Source organism: Primulina huaijiensis, chromosome 3 (genome assembly GCF_012295235.1).
Source record: "Primulina huaijiensis isolate GDHJ02 chromosome 3, ASM1229523v2, whole genome shotgun sequence".
NCBI lineage: Eukaryota > Viridiplantae > Streptophyta > Magnoliopsida > Lamiales > Gesneriaceae > Primulina > Primulina huaijiensis.
This window is the reverse complement of record NC_133308.1, coordinates 11,815,541-11,836,319: the sequence shown is the minus strand read 5'-3', so window position 1 is coordinate 11,836,319 and position 20,779 is coordinate 11,815,541.

Sequence of the window (20,779 nt, the reverse complement as noted above, 5' to 3'; positions counted from 1 at the left end):
CGCATGCGAGATGGGGCTTCGGTCCATGAGCATGGCCTAAAGTTGATTGGGCTCGTGGACAAGCTCGTTGGCATGGATCTGATCTTACCTTCGGAGTTGACCACTGATGTGTTGCTACTGTCGTTGCCTAGCTCATTTGATCCTTTTGTGGTGAACTTCAATATGAACAAGCTTGAGCCGAGCCTTGAAGAGTTGGTGAACATGCTTGTGTCTTTTGAGTCCACTATCAAGAAAGAGAAGCCGGTTCTTTTTGTGGGCTCTTCATCTGGTACGAAGATCGGTCCACCTAGGAAGGGAAAGAAGCGTTCTTTCCAACGTCCCAAGAAGAACGTGCCCTTGAAGAGGCAGTCTCCGAGTCCCGCTGTGGCAGCCACACCAGTGAAGGCTGACAAGACTGTTGACATCTGTCTTCACTGCAAGAAGCCTGGACATTGGAGGCGTAACTGCAGGGAATATCTTGCCCAGAAGGGTTCTGGAAAAGGTATGTTCTATATTGAAGTAAATATCTCAATTAACTCTACTTCTTGGGTATTGGATACTGGCTGTGGCTCACATCTCTGTAATGATTTGCAGGTGATGGGAAGAAGTAGGAGGCTAAGAGAGGGTGAGACCTTCTTGAGGATGGGCAATGGAGCAAGGGTTGCTGCCAAGGCTATAGGAGATGTTTACTTGCTTTTGAACAATGATTTTAAGTTTATTTTGAGAGACGTTTTGTTTGTACCGGAGTTGGTGAAAAACATTATTTCCATTTCTATGCTAGATAAATATGGATATTCTTGTTTATTTAGCAAAAGTGTTTGCAACATTTACAAGAATGAATGTTTAATTGGTACTGGAGAACTTGAAAACGATCTCTACACCTTAAAATTGAAAGATATTCCACTAAACAATGTCCAAGCAATAACAACAACAAACAAGCGCAAACAAGATACTCTTAATATGGCACAATTATGGCATGCTCGATTAGGACATATTTCCCTAAGAAGGATGAACAAGCTAGTGGGAGTTGGCATGTTTGATATGTCTGATATTAATGCTCTCACGACTTATGAATCCTGTCTAAAAGGAAAGATGACCAAAATTCCCTTTAAGGACCATGTGGAGCGAGCCAAAGGGTTATTGGATTTGATCCATACCGATGTGTGCGGTCCCTTTAGCATCACCACTAAGCATGGACATGCCTACTTCATCACCTTTACCGATGACTTTTCGAGGCATGGGTATGTGTATTTGATGAAATACACGTCTGAAGCCTTTGAAAGGTTCAAAGAATTCAGAAGTGAAGTAGAGAAGCAGTTGGGACGAAGCATCAAGACACTTCGATCGGATGGAGGTGGTGAGTACTTGAGTCCCGAGTTCCAAGAGTATCTTAGGGAGAATGGGATTCTCTCGCAGTGGACTCCGCCCGCTACACCACAATTAAATGGTGTTTCGGAGCGTCGTAACCGAACTTTGATGGACATGGTTCGGTCTATGATGGGGTTCACGAAGTTACCGCCATCCTTTTGGGGATATGCGCTTGAGACAGCGGCACTGTTGTTGAACAATGTCCATACAAAGGCAGTTGATAAGACACCATATGAGATATGGATGGTTAAGCCTCCAAAATATTCTTATCTTAGAATATGGGGGTGCCCTGCTTACGTGAAGCAGGCAGTGGGAGATAAATTGGATAGTCGATCCATTTTATGCTACTTTGTGGGATATCTAAGGAATTCAGTTGGATATTATTTCTATCATCCCCAAGAAACAATGGTGTTTGTTTCTAGGAATGCAATCTTTTTGGAAAAGGAATTTCTATTAGATAGAAAAGGCGAGATGATAGAAATCGAAGAGGTTCGAGAGACACCCACAGTTGTAGAACCCACACCCGAGGAGCCAAGTGAGGATATACAAGCTCCTAGAAGATCCGAGAGAGTCTCGAGACCACCTATGAGTTATGGTCTGCTTCTTGAAGAGGGCCATGATGAGTCTAACCTTGGATGTGATCCAATGACCTTCAAGGAAGCGTTATCTGATGCCGATTCATCCAAGTGGCTTGAAGCAATGGAATCTGAGATGAATTCCATGCATTCGATCCAAGTGTGGAATCTTGTAGATCCACCTGAGAGAACTGTTCCCATAGGGTGTAAATGGATTTACAAGAGGAAACTTGGGGCGGATGGGAAGGTATTGACCTTCAAGGCGCGACTGGTAACAAAAGGGTATACTCAAAGACAAGGTGTAGACTATGAGGCAACCTTTTTTCCAGTTGCAATGTTCAAGTCCATAAGGATATTGCTAGCCATAGCTGCATGGTATGACTATGAGATATGGCAGATGGATGTTAAGACAACCTTTCTTAATGGGGATATTAAGGAAGAGATTTACATGTCTCAACCCGAAGGATTTACGTCTATCGGAAGTGAGCATATGGTATGCAAACTTCAGAGATCTATTTATGGTCTAAAGCAAGCATCTAGGAGTTGGAACCTCAGATTCGATAGTACAATCAAAGAGTTTGGTTTTACTAAGAATTCTGAGGACCAATGTGTATACAAGAAGGTCAGTGGGAGTGCTATGACATTCCTTGTGCTTTATGTTGATGACATTCTACTCATTGAGAATGATGTAGGAATGTTGCAATCAACTAAGATATGGTTAGCAAGTTAGTTCTCGATGCAGGACTTGGGTGAAGCATCTTTTGTATTAGGAATACAGATCTATAGAGATAGATCAAGAAGATTGCTTGGTCTCACCCAGTCCACATACATTGATACCATCGTGAAGCGGTTCTCGATGGATGAGTCCAAGAGAGGACATCTACCAACGTGTCATGGCGTGTCCCTATCCAAGTCTATGTCTCCCAAGACTGATGCAGAGATAGCGGCGATGACACGCATTCCGTATGCTTCGGCTATTGGTAGTATCATGTATGGGATGATATCTACACGTCCTGACGTGGCATTTGCACTAAGTGTAGTGAGTAGATATCAATCCAACCCTGGTCTTCCACACTGGAAAGCTGTGAAAGACATCCTCAAGTATATGAGAAGGACCAATAAGTTGTTCTTGGTCCATGGGGGTGGAGAACTGAAATTGTTAGGCTATACCGACTCTAGCTTCCAAAGCGATATCGATGACTCGAAGTCAACCTCTGGATTCATATTCATGCTCAATGGTGGTGCTGTCTCTTGGAAGAGTTCCACGCAAGACAGTACTGCGGATTCCACCACTGAGGCCAAATATATTGCTGCATCAGCTGCAGCAAAGGAGGCTGTTTGGATTAGGAATTTCGTCCAAGAGTTGGGCGTCATTCCTAATGGAGTTGCTCCTATCCCGGTGATGTGTGACAACACGGGAGCCATAGCTCAGGTGAAGGAGCCAAGGTCTCATCAGAAGTCCAAACATGTATTGAGAAAGTACCACATCCTCCGAGAGATTGTGGCAAGAGGAGAAGTGTCGATCGACAAAGTCGGCTCCGCAGATAATATTGCTGATCCACTAACTAAGCCTTTACCTGGACCATTATTCGAGAAGCATCGCGAATCAATGGGTTTGAAGTATATGGGTAGTTGGCTCTAGTGCAAGTGGGAGATTGTTAGAGTAGGTGCACGTCGAGCCAAGTGTTGGCCGAGGGTTCACAATGAAACTCTATGTATAAACATTCTTTATTTTAATAATATTTGAAATTATTGTTTTGGCACTTCTTTATCTGTATACCCATGCTAGTTGCATAGATAAAGTCCTTGAATATACAAATAGTAGAAAGAATATGAGATGCTCATGTGATGAGTATCATGAAACTCATATTTGGAATACTGTATATTCTAAACAGTTCCTAGCCGATTTAGCCGCCGCTAAGAAGGATATAGGCCGGTCGAGTTCGAGACTAGTATCTGCGATGTGAGTACCATGTTTCATTGGTAGGGGACATTGTGATGTCCGAGCATGCAGATAGGTGCTCCTTGTAGAGTGCACTGAACAACCCTCCATAAAGGATTTTCCAAGTGGTTCTCACTTATCGAGTGGAAAAGTCCTAGTTTATGGTTGTACACCATTAGTCCTTCTGACCCGGGACAACATTGAGACTCTATGTGCTAGAATTACACTTAGACTTGTTTACCGACTCTCAAGGGGTCATCAGGTGGCAAGGTTGGGTGTTCTATCGAAACATATAGGAGTCGATGCATTGTAGTCGGGGATTCACCGCTTACCTACGGGTATGGATATCCTATGTGTATGTAGTATGAAATCTCTAATCAGAGTATGGTTTTAATTATGAAAGGGGTTTCATAGATTACACCATCGATGCAACTACAACATGACACATAGTATAGATTCATTGACAACTCTCGATAAACCAATGGTTGTCGAATCGGTCGTGATATATGAGTTGAAGGGACCGTACTGTACGCGAACCATAATTGAATGGTTCTTGCAGGCACTATCATTTGATGCCTAGGGAATCATGTAAGCGATGCTGCTAGGCGTTTAACATGATTGGTTGGGTACTATCAGACTTGAGTTCTGACGTTCTTATTATCAAGGAGTTGATAAGTAAGAATGGAGCAATTGGGGTATGCTCGAATAAGGACATGTTTAGTTCGAATCACATGGAGATGTGAACCCGCGGCGAGTTGTATCAATGAACCATTGAGGGCCACACAAGTACTAGCTATCTAGATCCCGATGAGAAGTAAAATAGTTCAATGTGTTGAACGGCTTACAAATGAGTTTATAAGCGTAAATAAAATGGAAGTATGACTTCTATGAGAGAAAGGTAAATATTAATTTATGGAAGTGTTCCTAAATTAAAATTTGGCCAAGTAAATAATGTATATGAAAATTGTGATTTTCATAAACATTATGATGGACTAAATTAAATTAATTCAAGTGTTGGATTAATTAAATCATATTGAGTCTTGTAGAGCTCAATTAAAATAATTATTTAACTAGTGGGACTTGGGTAAATTCAAGTAATGTTTAATTAGTCTCAAATATGTTTGAGATAATTAAATTTAGTACATGGTTTTTAATTTGATTAAAATCCATATAATATAATGCATGGGAGGTGAAAGGTTGGGAGACTACTTTTTGTGTTTTCAAGGCATGGCATGCAACTTTTGCTTTCAACTTTTTGCATGTCCAAGACAAGTCTCCCTTCCCCCCATTAGACACACCTTGGCCGAAAATTACACACACTTCTCTCCAAGTTTTTCTCTCATTTTTCTTCTTCAAGTGTTGAGGAAGTAATATTCTTCTCATTGAAAAATCTTCTTGTTTTTCTAGTGCAAAACAAGAAGGGATTTACATAGCAAGTGGTGGGCCTAATTTTTTATTGTTGTTTAAGCTTGTAGATCTTCATCCACTCAAGAGCCAAGTTGTTTGCAACTTGGTTGGTGCCATTCATCAACCTCAAGCGGTTGATAGGTATAATTTTTCTAAACACACTATGTATGACATTTTGTTGTTTTTGTATTTGCTACACCAAGATATGGAGGAGGTCGAAATTTTTACATAAAAATTTGATTTTTAAACTTTCGTTGCGCTTCCGGTCACCGTAACCGATCCCCTTTCAAGTGGTAACCTCATCTCTTTCTCCAGAAATGATGTGGCCTAAGAACGCCACTCTCTCGAGCCAAAACTCGCACTTGCTGAACTTAGCGTTTAACTTTCTATCTTGCAACAATTGTAGAGTCATTCTCAAGTGCTGACTATGCTCCTCTGGGCTCTTTGAGTAAATCAGAATGTTATCATTGGAAACTATGATGAATTATTCCATATACAGCTGAAATACGCGATTCAAGAGATCCATGAAGATCGTCGGCGCATTGGTCAACCCAAATGGCATGACCATAAACTCGTAGTGCCTATATCGAGTCCTAAAAGCCATCTTACGAACATCGAAGTCTTTCACTTTCAACTAATGGTATCTCGAACGAAGATCTATCTTCGAAAAAATCGATGCTCCTTGCACTTGATCAAATAAGTCTTCAATTCTCGGTAAGGGATACTTATTTTTTATGGTGTTTCTATTCAGCTCTCGATAATCAATACAGAGTCGCATACTTCCATCATTTTTCTTCACAAATAATACAGGCGCGCCCCACGGAGAACAACTAGGGTGTATAAAACCCTTGTCCAGCAATTCTTGAATTTGATCTTTTAACTCTTTCATCTCGGCGGGTGCTAGACGATAGGGTGCTTTGGAAATTGGCACAGTGCCCAACATCAGCTCAATAGCAAATTCCACCTCTCGGTCCGGTGGAATGCCAGAACTATCCTCAGGAAAGACAATAGGAAAGTCTCTGACGACCTCAATATCCTCTAGCTTCTGACTAACAGGGGCATCTGTTGTAGTAACACATGATAGAAAAGCTTGGTATCCTCATCTCATAATCTTCCTCGCACACATACAAGAGATAATGTGTGGCATTTTCTTGTTACTTGCCGCCTCAAAGACAAAAGATTTCTCGCTGGTCGGTCGAATAGACACTGACCTCTGTCGAAAATCTATCGAAGCTCTTGTCAATGATAGCCAATCCATGCCAAGTATGATGTCGAATTCAGGCATTGGGAGTACGATGAGATCTGCCCGAACCACATCTTTTTGCAAACGAAGCTCCATATTCTTTACAATGCCTGAAGTGATCATTTGATCACCGAAAGGAATAGAAACTTTGAAGCCCAATCTCATATCCTCGGGTATAATATTTAGTCGCTTGACGAATGTCTGGGATATGAATGAGTGTGTAGGTCCCGAATCCAGCAATGCATAGGTAGCTACACCTAGAATGAATATCCTTTATGCGATGAAAACGCCTTTAAATCTATTCATGTTGAAGTTTAAGGAATTTTTATAATTTTTTTCCCAAATTTTCAAAAATTACATACTTGGACCCTAGTATTTCTCAAAAAAGTGCATTTTGACCATTTAAATTTTCGAAATTTTCATTTTCACCATTGAAAGTTTTGAAAATTCCATTTTAGTCTCCAAAAGTTTTGAAAATTGCGTTTTTGGCCCCTTAAATTTCAAAATTTGCATTTTTTGGACCCTTAAATTTCTAAAATTGTGTTTTCGGCCCCTTAGATTTCGAAAGTTGCAATTTGGTCCCTATATTTTCGAAATTTTACATCCTACCTCATAACTTTGAATTCATCAATTTGAAGCCTAAATTTCTCATTTGGATTTAATTACCTCCTTTGTATTATTAAGGCTCATAATTCATGCTCGATTTATGTAGTTTCTATTTTCACCTTTTAAGTCCAACTATAGTAAAGCATGCAACATATTTGCTCAAATCAATTTTTCATAACCGATTTAACATTTCATGCAATAAAAGCAATATAAAACATTAAATAACTAGGTTACTAGTGATTAGAGTCATGTTGATGCGACCGGAAGACTATGCAGCTGCCACTCTTCTTCGGGTAGTCGGCAGCTTTATGTCCATCTTCCTTGCATATGAAGCATCTATATGATCTCCACATGCACTTGTCATAATGTAAGCAATTGCATTCTTTGCATAACAGCCTCTCTTCAGGTTTTGGTGCTCCAGGTGATGCTGGCTTTTGCTATCCCGACTTCTTTCATTGTCCTTGGGGCTTTTGATGTCCTTGAGCTCTCGGAAGTCCTACAAATGGCCTCTTATTCAGGTGAGAACTCTGCTAGTGTTGATGCATCTCGAAATCAATATCCCTCAAGGCTTGCTCAGCTTGAAATGCACAGGCAGTGGCGGCTGCATAGTCTTCCAGTCGCATCAACATCACATCACGACGTATAGTAGGTTGTAAGCCATCCAGAAAGTGCCTAAGTTTCTCAGCAGCATCTCTAGCAATAAGGGATACAAAGTGACAACCCCTACCAAATCTCCTAACAAACTCAGCCACAATCGTGTCTCCCTGACGGAGAGTCATAAATTCCCTCTTCAAGCAACTTCGGACGTCAGCAGTAAAATACTTCTCAAAGAAAATGTTCTTGAATTGCTCCCAAGTGAGTGTGGCAATATTGACACCATGTTCAGCTCCTTCTTACCAAAGAGAAGCATCATCTCGAAGCATATCAGTAACACACCTAACTCGATCAGCGTCTCCCATATTCAGATAATGAAAGTGCACCTCAAGTGCTCAAATCCAACCCTCAGCAGCAAACGGGCCGATATTGCCAAAAAATTACTTCGGTCCTAGCCTCCGGAACTGATCATAAATGTCATGATGTGGCCTCTGAGCTTGCTGAAATTGCTGCTCAAAGAAGCGTTCTGTAACGTACCGTACTTTTTACTACTTTAAATTTGCGGAAGAATTAAAAATTTTCTTGCTTAAATAATGAACTTTCAAAATTTGGTAAAATAAACTGTACGTCTCAACATAATGTCTGCCAAACGTGTTTGCTTGAACCACACAAATCGTAACATAAAAACCAGAGTATTTTCAACATTTCAAATATCCTTAAAACTTCAAAACATGGCGGTCCTCGGGTTTAGCCTTCCGCTCAGTCTAAGCCAGCTCCTTGGTCCCTAGCCTCCTCAACATACTCCTCCCCTGCATCGATCAAGTCTAGTGAGTCTAAAGACTCAACACGTATAAATTGGAAGTAACGAGTAATACGTAGTAAAACCACACGTAACTTCAAAATAGAGCGTACATATCGGAAACATAAATCTGAACATGATAACATAAACGTACTTGAGCGTGATCATAATAGCATCACATAGACGTGCCATAATCATAAAAACTTTTCTTAAACATGCTTGCATACTTGAACATACATACTTCATCACTTTGCGTAGAAGCATGTTTCAAAGCAAGTGACCCATAAATAATAAATGTCTGATCAGACAAACCACAGTACTTGGCTGACATGGACGAATCCACTGTCACATACATGAGATCCTCGTTCATGCTTTAACGTGTGGATTAGTCCCTGTTCATACTTTAACGCTTTCCAATCCTGATCTAAACACGTTCATGCTTTAACGGGGTGGAGAGGTCCTCGGCCACATTCACCGACTTCCAAACTCATTCATAATTTGGTCACAAGACATTTAGCATACCCTAAAAACTTGAAATATTTTCTTTTGCACGTCAACATACTTACTTGGCGTTGAGGGATTCGTTGGATCTTGATTGGGGCCACTGCTGCAACATAATAACATGAATTTAAATACTTAACTGCATAACTTAGACGTAGGAATTCGTGCTCACCACCGAAGTGTATAAATAGCTTATGACGTTCTAGTTCGCTCGGGAATTGACCTCTTTTAATCATCGTACTAGACCATGACATAGAACCCCAAAACATTCAATATAGTATTCCCAAAAATGAGAGTACACGGACCCCGTGCACCCCTCCGGGCCAGGGTCCGTGTAGGTACTATAAAAGCCTACTCGAAAAGAAGTGAGGACACGGACCCCGTGCCTGGGTCCGTGTAAGGGTCTGTGTAGACTCTGCCAACTGACACTCCAAAGAAAAAAAAGGCACGGAACCTGGGTCCGGGTCCGTGTACACCTCCGTGTACCTATTGGAAACGTGACACCCAAGTGTAACAAGGCACGAACCCCGTGCTCTGGTCCATGTGGGGGTCCGTGTCGCCTCGGATTGATGAACCTACGGGAAAATCTTACATTGTGCGGACTAAGATTCAACACATCGAGACCCTCCCTAGGACACTAAGGCATTGACTCCAACCCATACAAACCATCAAAAATGACCCCAACATCGACAATCAACACCCAAATGACACAACCCGAAGTTCGACACCCATTTGATTCTTACGACTCCTAACTCAGCTTGGTGCCTAACGACATGACAAAGAGACACCAAAACAATCCCCACATCATCTTCAACATACCTAAATGCAGCAGCGATCACCCTTCGATCCTCAACGACGCCTGCAACTCAAAAACTTTAAGAATTCATATCAATAACATATTTTCAGAAAACGCAGTTTGAGCAGTCCCACAAAAACGATCATAACGCACTCAATTTTTATCCAAAAATTTCAAATTTTATATCAAATCAAAGGTATCAAAAATTTCTACGATTTTAATGTTGAAAGTTTTCTCAGAATCACGACCGAAGAATCGCGGTATTTAAAAAGACAGCAAAAACGAGATTTTATATCCAAAAATGGTTTCAAAATTTATCCAACCATATTTGCTCAAACTTCTACTCAATATTCACATGGTTTTTACACAAAATACATCGCAACACATACTATGACATGATCTACGCAGGAAAAACAGAATATATATGCCTTTAAATCTTTAACGTTACCGAAACGACGACACAGAGGGGTGAGGATTGATCCGGGACGATTGTGGTTCGATTTCTTACAACAAAACCCAACGAAAATTTGTTGGAAATAATCAGAGGAAGAGGGCGGCTGCAAGAACTCCCAGAACCCTAGGTTTCTTCTCACAAAAATTCTGAAATGAAAAATGAATAGGGGAAGTGTGTGTGTGTGTCGGCTGTGTGTGCGTGTGTTTAGGTAGATTAGGGAAATGATTTTTGCTTAATTATATAATTAACATGCAAATAAAATGCAAATTAAATTGTTACTAAAATTGCTAGTAAAACAAAAAAAATACTAATAAAATGCTACTCTCTATTAACTTTACTAACTATCCCACAAAAAAATTTAAAATACACAATTAAAAATCTTTAAAAGTTTTAAAATCTTAAAACCATCTAATCATTAAATTAGGCTTTAAAAATGCTAAACACTCATAAATCATTAAAAAAAAATGCCCCAATCTTAACTTGAAATAAATTATCACGTTTTAAAATTACCAAAAATCGTCATCGGTCTTTTCCTCGATCCCGCCTCGAATAATCACCCGAAACATGAAACTCGAAAAACATTTCACGTGCATCACATAAACATAAATAATTTAAAAATAATGCATTTAAATAAATCATGCATGGTTAATACTCAATTTAAATTTAAATAAATAATTTAACAATTAAATAATTGCATGGGTTTTATGTGTACTGATTTTGGGCTCTACAGTTCCTCCCCCACTTATAAAAATTTCGTCCTCGAAATTAAATCTTACCGAACAACTCCGGGTAGCGAATCCTCATATCTGCTTCAGTCTCCCAAGTGGCCTCTTCCACTGATTGGTTTAGCCACGGGACTTTGACTAGCTTAGTTGTCTTGTTCCGAAGTCTACGCTCCTGCCTGTCTAGGATTTGAACAGGTCTTTCCTCATATGACAGGTCTGGAGCAAACTGTAACGGCTCATAGCTCAAAACATGCGAAGGATTAGCTAGGTACTTCCTCAGCATTGAAACGTGGAACACATTGTGTACCCCGGCTAGATTCGGCGGAAGGGCAACACGATACGCTAGTGTCCCAACTTTGTCAAAAATCTCGAATGGTCCAATAAATCTCGGACTCAGCTTGCCTCTCTTCCCAAATCTCATAACGCGCTTCATAGGTGCTATCTTTATAAAAACGTGGTCACCTACGGCAAACTCGAGATCTCTCCTCTTCTTGTCAGCATAGCTCTTTTGGCGCCTCTGGGCGGTCTTCATCCTATCTCGGATCTTGACCACCACATCTGCAGTCTGCTGAACTATCTCTGGCCCAAATTCTGCTCTCTCTCCGACTTCATCCCAATAAATCGGTGATCTAAACTTCCGTCCATACAATGACTCATAGGGAGCCATACCTATATATGTTTGAAAACTGTTGTTGTATGTAAACTCTACTAGAGGTAGCTTCAATTCCCGATACCCATGGAAGTCAATCACACAAGCTCTCAACAAGTCCTCCAGAATTTGGATCACTCGCTCACACTGGCCATCTGTCTGCGGGTGAAAAGCCGTACTAAATAGCAACTTCGTCCCCATGGCTGCATGCAAACTCTTCCAAAAAGACGATGTGAATCTCGGATCTCTGTCAAACACAATGGTAACTGGGATTCCATGCAACCGAACGATCTCCCTGATATAAAACTCCGCATACTGCGTCATGGAGAAAGTCGTCTTCACTGGCAAGAAGTGTGCTGATTTCGTGAGTCGATCCACTATGACCCAAATGGCATTAAAACCTCTGACTGACTTCGGCAAACCGACAATGAAGTCCATGGTAATATTCTCCCATTTCCACTCTGGGATAGGGAGTGGCTTAAGCATTCCTGCTGGCCTCTGGTGTTCTGCCTTCACCTGTTGACAAGTGAGGCATTCGGACACGAATCTGCGGATGTCGCTCTTCATCCTTGGCCACCAATACAAGATCTGCGGGTCTTTGTACATCTTGGTACCTCCTGGGTGGATTAAATACGGAGATGCATGTGCCTCTGATAAGATATCTTCTCTGATCGAATCTACATTAGGCATCCACATTCTACCTCTGTATCTCACAATACCTTCTGACACTGTGTAGAGTACACTGCCCTTGGCCTCATCCTTCAGTCTCCACTTCTGTAATTGTTCATCTGAAGACTGACCTGCGCGGATACGGTCTAATAAGGAAGACTGGATTGTCAGATTAGACAGTCTAGGATCTCTGTCCTTATGATAAACCTCTAGGCCAAACCTATGAATCTCAGACTGAAGAGGTCGCTGCACTGACAACTGTGCTATGACTGCAACCTTTCTGTTCAAGGCGTCTGCGACAACATTAGCCTTTCCCGGATGGTAGCTAATTTCGCAGTCGTAATCTTTTACAAACTCTAACCACCGTCTCTGCCTCATATTCAGCTCCTTCTGCGTGAAGAAATGCTTGAGACTCTTGGGATCGGTGAATATATGGCATTTCTCGCCATACAAGTACTGTCGCTAGATCTTCAACGCAAAGACAACAGCGGCTAGTTCTAAATCGTGAGTCGGGTAATTCTTCTCGTGCACCTTCAACTGCCTGGAAGCATAAACTATAACCCGACCATGTTGCATCAACACTGCGCCTAAACCGAGCTTAGATGCATCGGTGTACAACACAAAGTCTCCTTGCCCTGATGGCATGGCTAGCACTGGCGCTGAAATAAGAGCTCGCTTCAAAGTATCAAAGCTCTTCTGACATTCATCAATCCATACGAATTTTGCATTCTTCTTTGTCAGTGAAGTGAGTGGCACTGCTATCGAAGAAAACGCTTGAATAAATTTCCTGTAGTAGCCTTCTAGGCCTAGGAAACTGCGAACCTCAGACGCATTCTTCGGCTCAACCCATTCTTTAACGGCCGCCACCTTTGCTGGATCCACCTCAATACCACTGCTAGACACTATATGACTCAAAAAGGTTACTTTCTCCAACAAGAATTCACACTTACTTAACTTTGCAAATAACTTGCGACTTTGCAGGATCTGTAAAACTGTTCTCAAATGCTGGCTGTGCTCCTCATGGCTCCTTAAGTAAATATGGATATCGTCAATGAACACTATGACGAATTAATCAAGATAAGGCTGGAATACTCGGTTCATGAGGTCCATGAATATTGATGGAGTATTCGTCAATCCAAATGGCAACACTAAGAATTCGTAATGCCCATACCTGGTTCTGAAGGTTGTCTTGTGAACATCTGCATCTTTCACCTTCAGCTGGTGATACCCCGATCGAATATCTATCTTAGAGAACACTGAAGCTCCCTGCAACTGATCGAACAAGTCCTCGATCCTTGGAAGTGGGTATTTGCTCTTGATCGTTACCTTGTTCAGCTCTCGGTAATCGATACACAGCCTCATGCTCCCATCTTTCTTCTTTACAAAAAGCACTGGCGCGCCCCCTGGTGAAAAACTAGGGCGAATAAATTCCTTGTCAAGAAGCTCCTGAATCTGCTGTCTGAGTTCTAGCATCTCAGCTGGAGCTAATCGGTATGGTGCCTTGGAGATTGGCACTGTGCCTGGCATAAGATCAATGGAAAACTCCACCTCTCTATCTGGTGGAAGGCCTGTGACGTCGTCAGGAAAGACTTCTGGGAAGACTCTGACTACCGGCACATCTGATATAGATGGAGTGGGCGCATCAGGTGTCGAAATGATGCGGGCCAAGAAAGCCTGGCAACCCTTGGAAATAAGTCTTCGTGCCTGCATGCAGGAGATCATACGAGGGAAACTTCTCCATCTGTCTGGCTCAAATAGAAACTGCTCCATTCCCATCGATCTGACCAACAATGATATCTTCTGAAAGTCGATCAGGACTTGGTTCTTCGTCAGCCAGTCCATTCCCAAGATAATGTCGAATTCTGGCATCGGAAATACTATCAGGTCGGCATACACCAGGTGGCCCTGTAGTTCTAGATCAATATCTCTGACCACGCTGGTAGTTAACAGTTCTTCCCCTGATGGGACTGTCACTGAATAGTTCACATCGAGGTCGATGGACTTGATGTCCAAATGATTAGCAAATGTCTCCAAGATAAAGGAGTGAGTGGCTCCCGAATCTATCAGGGCCTTCGTGGCTAATCTCTTGATGAAAATATTTCCTGAGAGACGTTAGCACCACACCAAACTTCCATTCCAAATTCTAACATTAACCTTATGCAACGAAAGAGACCAAAATACTGACTAGAACACTAATAATCCCAAATCAAAAATAAACATGCATGCAAATACTGCTGAATTAAATAACTTATCAGTCAACAATGTCGTGTCTGGGTTCGCCTCCTGAGCATGCATGGCGAACACTCTGTCTTGTGTTGGCTGCCTCCACTGTGGGCACTCTTTCAACATGTGGTCACTGGCTCCACATTTAAAGCACTTGACTGATCCGTATAAACACTCCCCCGGATGTTGGCGATTGCACTTCTGACACACTGGGAAATTATCGGGCCTCTGCGGAGCCTTCTGCTGTGGAACAGGACCTTTACCTTTCGGTGGTCTCTGATAGTGATTCTTCCCTGGTTGCCCTTGGTAAGGTTTCTTGAACGGAGGTCGCTGCTGATGTTGCTGCTGCTGCTGTGGAGCCTGATAGGGCCTCTTGCCCTGCCTGTCCGCCTCAATGTCCCTCTGATCCTGCTCTGCTGCCAACGCCCTAGACACTGCAACAGTATATGTAGTAGGACCAGCTACTCGGACATCTCGGCGCAAGATTGGCCGCAAACCATCCATGAAATGCCTCAAATTTTCCTGGGCGTCATTGGCTATTCGGGGTACAAAGTAACACCCCCTCTCAAACTTTCTCACAAATTCTGCTACGCTGCTGTCTCCCTGTTGCAGCGCCATAAACTCCCTAGTCAAGCGGGAGCGTACTTCCTCAGTGAAGTACTTGGAGTAGAAAACTTCTTTAAAACCATCCCAAGTCAGTGTTCGCAAATTCACTGGCACTGACGCACTCTCCCACCACCGTCCGGCATCCCCTGCTAAAAGGAATATGGCACACTTGATCCGGTCTGCATCTGCCAGCTCCATGAAATCAAATATTACTTCGATGGACTTAATCCATCCCCCAGCTATCATCGGGTCAGTAGTCCCTGAGAACTCCTTAGGATCCATCCTCCTAAACTTTTCGTACACAGCCTCTGGTCGGGGCCTCGCCTCTACATTAACCGCAATCTGGTTCCCCACAAACTGCACGAAGAACTGCGTCATACCTGCAAGCATCTGCGCCTGCATATCTGGGGGTGAGCGAGGAGGAGTGACCCTCCCCTCCTCTCGGGTCTCTCGGTTCTCCTCTCTTGCTTCGCGGTTAATCATACGTCTAGGAGGCATACGGTTCCAATAATTACCCAACACGTAAATCCACATGCATGAATATGATAATAATAGCATAAGATGCACGTAGTTTGGATTTAAATATACACATGCTGAAATCATAGTTCAATGCTTACTACATAACATAATTTAAAACATGAAAACTTACAGACTTGAGGTGTGACTTCGTGAGCTTCTTGCAACTGGCAGTAGGCATAACCCTTTACAAGAATACCGCTCTGATACCAACTGTAACGTACCGTACTTTTTACTTCTTAAAATTTGCGGAAGAATTAAAAATTTTCTTGCTTAAATAATGAACTTTCAAAATTTGGTAAAATAAATTGTACGTCTCAACATAATGTCTGCCAAACGTGTTTGTTTGAACCACAAAAATCGTAACATAAAAACCAGAGTAATTTCAACATTTCAAATATCATTAAAACTTCAAAACATGGCGATCCTCGGGTTTAGCCTTCCGTTCAGTCCAAGCCAGCTCCTTGGTCCCCACCCCTAGCCTCCTCAACATACTCCTCCCATGCATCGATCAAGTCTAGTGAGTCTAAAGACTCAACACGTATAAACTGGAAGTAAAGAGTAATACGTAGTAAAACCACACGTAACTTCAAAATAGAGCGTACATATCGGAAACATAAATCTGAACATGATAACATAAACGTACTTGAGCGTGATCATAATAGCATAACATAGACGTGCCATAATCATAAAAATTTTTCTTAAACATGCTTCCATACTTGAACATACATACTTCATCATTTTGCGTAGAGCCATGTTTCAAAGCAAGTGACCCATACATAATAAATGCCTGATCAGACAAACCACAGTACTGGGCTGACAGGGACGAATCCACTGTCACATACATGAGATCCTCGTTCACGCTTTAACGGGTGGATTGGTCCCCGTTCATGCTTTAATGCTTTCCAATCCTGATATAAACCCGTTCGTGCTTTAACGGGTGGAGAGGTCCTCGGCCACGTTCACCGACTTCCAAACCCATTCATAATTTGGTCACAAGACATTTAGCATACCTCAAAAAATTGAAATATTTTCTTTTGCACGTCAACATACTTACTTGGCGTTGAGGGATTCGTTGGATCTCGATTGGAGCCACTGCTGCAACATAATAACATGAATTTAAATACTTAAGTGCATAACTTAGACGTAGGAATTCGTGCTCACCAACGAAGTGTATAAATAGCTTATGACATTCTAGTTCGCTCGGGAATTGACCTCTTTTAATCATCATACTAGACCATGACATAGAACCCCAAAACATTCAATATAGTATTCCCAAAAATGAGAGTACACGGACCCCGTGCACCCCTCCGGGTCAGGGTCCGTGTAGGTACTATAAAAGCCTACTCGAAAAGAAGTGAGGACACGGACCTCGTGCTTGGGTCCGTGTAAGGGTCCGTGTAGACTCTGCCAACTGAAACTATGAAGAAAACAAAGGTTCGGACCCACTATGAAGAAAACAAAGGCACGGACCCTCGGTCTGGGTCCGTGTACACCTCCGTGTACCTACTGGAAACGTGACACCCGAGTGCAACAAAGGCACGGACCCAGTGCTCTAGTCCGTGTGGGGGTTCGTGTCGCCTCGGATTGATGAACCTACGGGAAAATCTTACATTGTGCTTATTCCTCCAAACCAAACCGAATGGACTAAGATTCAAGACATCGAGACCCGCCCTAGGACACTAAGGCATTGACTCCAACCCATACAAACCATCGAAAATGACCCCAACATCGACAATCAACACCCAAACGACACAACCCGAAGTTCGACACCCATTTGATTCTTACGACTCCTAACTCGGCTTGGTGCCTAACGACATGACAAGAGACACCAAAACAATTTCCACATCATCTTCAACATACCTAAACGCAGCAAAGATCACCCTTCGATCCTCAACGACGCCTGCAACTCAAAAACTTCAAGAATTCATATCAATAACATATTTTAAGAAAACGCAGTTTGAGCAGTCCCACGAAAACGACCATAACGCACTCAATTTTTATCCAAAAATTTCAAATTTTATATCAAATCGAAGGTATCAAAAATTTCTAAGATTTTACTGTTGAAAGTTTTCTCAAAATGAGGACCAAAAAATCGCAGTATTTAAAAATACAGCAAAAACATGATTTTAGATCCAAAAATGGTTTCAAAATTTATCCAACCATATTTGCTCAAACTTCTACCCAATATTCACATGGTTTTCATACAAAATACATCGCAACACATACTATGACATGATCGACGTAGGAGAAACAGAATATACGTGCCTTTAAATCTTTAACGTTATCGAAACGACGACACCGAAGCGGAGATGGCGTGAGGATTAATCCGGGACGATTGTGGCTCGATTTCTTACAACAAAAACCAACGAAAATTTGCTGGAAATAATCAGAGGAAGGGGACGGCTGCAAGAACTCTTAGAACCCTAGGTTTCTTCTCACAAAAATTCTGAAACGAAAAATGAATAAGAGAAGTGTGTGTGTGTGTCGGCTGTGTGTGCGTGTGTTTAGGTAGATTAGGGAAATGATTTTTGCTTAATTATATAATTAACATGCAAATAAAATGCTAATTAAATTGTTATTAAAATTGTAGTTGAACAAAAAAAATACTAATAAAATGCTACTCTCTATTAACTTTACTAACTATCCCACAAAAAATTTTAAAATACACAATTAAAAATCTTTAAAGTTTTAAAATCTTAAAACCATCTAATCATTAAATTAGACTTTAAAAATGCTAAACACTCATAAATCATTTAAAAAAATGCCCCAATCTTAACTTGAAATAAATTATCACGTTTTAAAATTACCAAAAATCGTCATCGGTCTTTTCCTCGATCCCGCCTCGAATAATCGCCTGAAACATGAAACTCGAAAAACATTTAACGTGCATCACATAAACATAAATAATTTAAAATTAATGCATTTAAATAAATCATGCATGGTTAATACTCAATTTAAATTTAAATAAATAATTTAACAATTAAATAATTACATGGATTTTACGTGTACTGATTTTGGGCTCTACATGTTCCATGCCTTCCAGTGCACGAATAGCAGCATCCCCATTAGGAGGTGGGGGTGCATTCCCTTGATGACCATCAGTATTCTAAGCTTGCCTATCAGTACTAGGTGCGCGTCTAGGAGGCATTATATTTGAACGTTTTCAAAATTCTAAATGTAACCAACATTCATTTTATATCTAAGTTACTAACCATACAACATATACTAATCCCTTTTTGAGCAACTTTAAGCTTATATTACATTTAACCTCAAAAAGCTATTAAACTTGTAACGTAAACGTATCGACCATGTAAATATGCAGGTATCATCATATAAAGTAATCAAACTTACAGACTTGAGGCTTGACGACTGAGCTTTCCGGAACTGGCGGTGGCACAACCTTTTGTAGGAACATTGCTCTGATACCAACTGAAATGTCAACTACTCGTTTTTCTTAAAAAGTGCTAGATTTTTTTTTAATTTTGTTTTATAAAAACTTCGGCCGAACCATACATATATATAAACATATTTAAAAATACTTTTGTACCATTTAAAATAAATCAACCAACTATTATTTGAAAATTCAAAAGAAAATAATTTGAAAAACAAAATCGCAAATCGTCACCCAAGCCTAACTTTAACATTTTCCAAAAATAACTTAACTCTAACATCCTCTCCAAAAAGCTCTCAAAACCATCATAATCATAAAATCTTAAAACTAAGTAAATCATTAGCATAAGTCATAAACATAAGTGCGGAAAAACTAGCACTGGTCATCGGGTTGTGTGCACCTTCAGTCCAGCAAGATCAGCCACCGAGTTCCTCATTAACATCAACATCATGCTCACCTGCATCGATCACACCTAGTGAGTCTATTGACTCAGCAAACCTAAACCATGATAACAACTAATACATATACACTACAATAAATTTTCTAATCAATAACACACATACGACAACGGTTTTAGTGGTTTTCACTAAAACCGTTGTTAAAAAGTTCTGTTGTCTTTTGGGGGTCAAAGACAACGGTTTTTAGGGTCCGTTGTCTTTGAGCATCTATTATGAACCGTTGTCTATTAGCGTGTTTTTTTTTTGGACAATCGAGAAACCATTGTCGATTAGCGTGTTTTTTGGACAAACAACAACGGTTTGTGCAAACTGTTGCCATATTTAGCGACGGTTTTAAGCAAAAACGTCGCAGTGCTAAAACCGTCGATAATTTTAACATTGCGACGGTTTTGCTTAAAACCGTAGCAAAACCGTCGCTAAATTTAGCGACGGTTTCAAATCCATCGCTAAATTTAGCGAAAGTTTAAAGTAAAATCTTAGTATTTTTTAAATTAGCGACGGTTTTAACACAACCGTCGCAATATTTAGCGACGATTATAAGTAAAATCATCGTCAATTTAAACATGCGACAGTTTCAAAAATACCGTCGCTATTAGAGACAATTTAACCAATAACCATCGTAAACTGTCTATAAATACCCGTCTTTTCGATCCATTTTCTTCCATCCCATTTCACAACACTTAAAATTTTTCTCTCTTACACGATTTTAAGTATTAGTTAAGATCATAAATATTGTTAGCATAGTAAAATTGTAAGCTTTTTTAGATTTATTAAATTATTAAAAGTAATTTTTTATTTTAATGAAAATATTAGCGACGGAAATCATGAAAAAATAGTTGCTAAAATTAGCGACGGACTTTAAGCCAAACCGACGGTTTTTTAGTTTTGCATAAATCCGTCGCTAATTTTATTTGAAAACCGTCGCAAATTGTAGCTACAATAACGGTGAAAAACCGTTGTCTTTGAGCGAACCCTTTAACACAGGGACTTTAACAACGATTTTAAAAGGACTACGACAACAGTTAAAAAACGTTGTCGTATGGCGTTCTTTTGTAGTGATAGAGTCACATGCAACACTGAAAATACTTATACTTAAAATAGCTTTTCATGAACAAGCATAACTTAAATATTTTTCCTTTCCACATATCATATCATAATTTTTTTCATCATATCATTTCATTTTTTCTTCATATACGTATACGTTTTCCTTTTATTGAATTCAGATCTTTAATTGTAACTTTCGTATCAGCTGAAGGTCGATGGATCCATCTACAT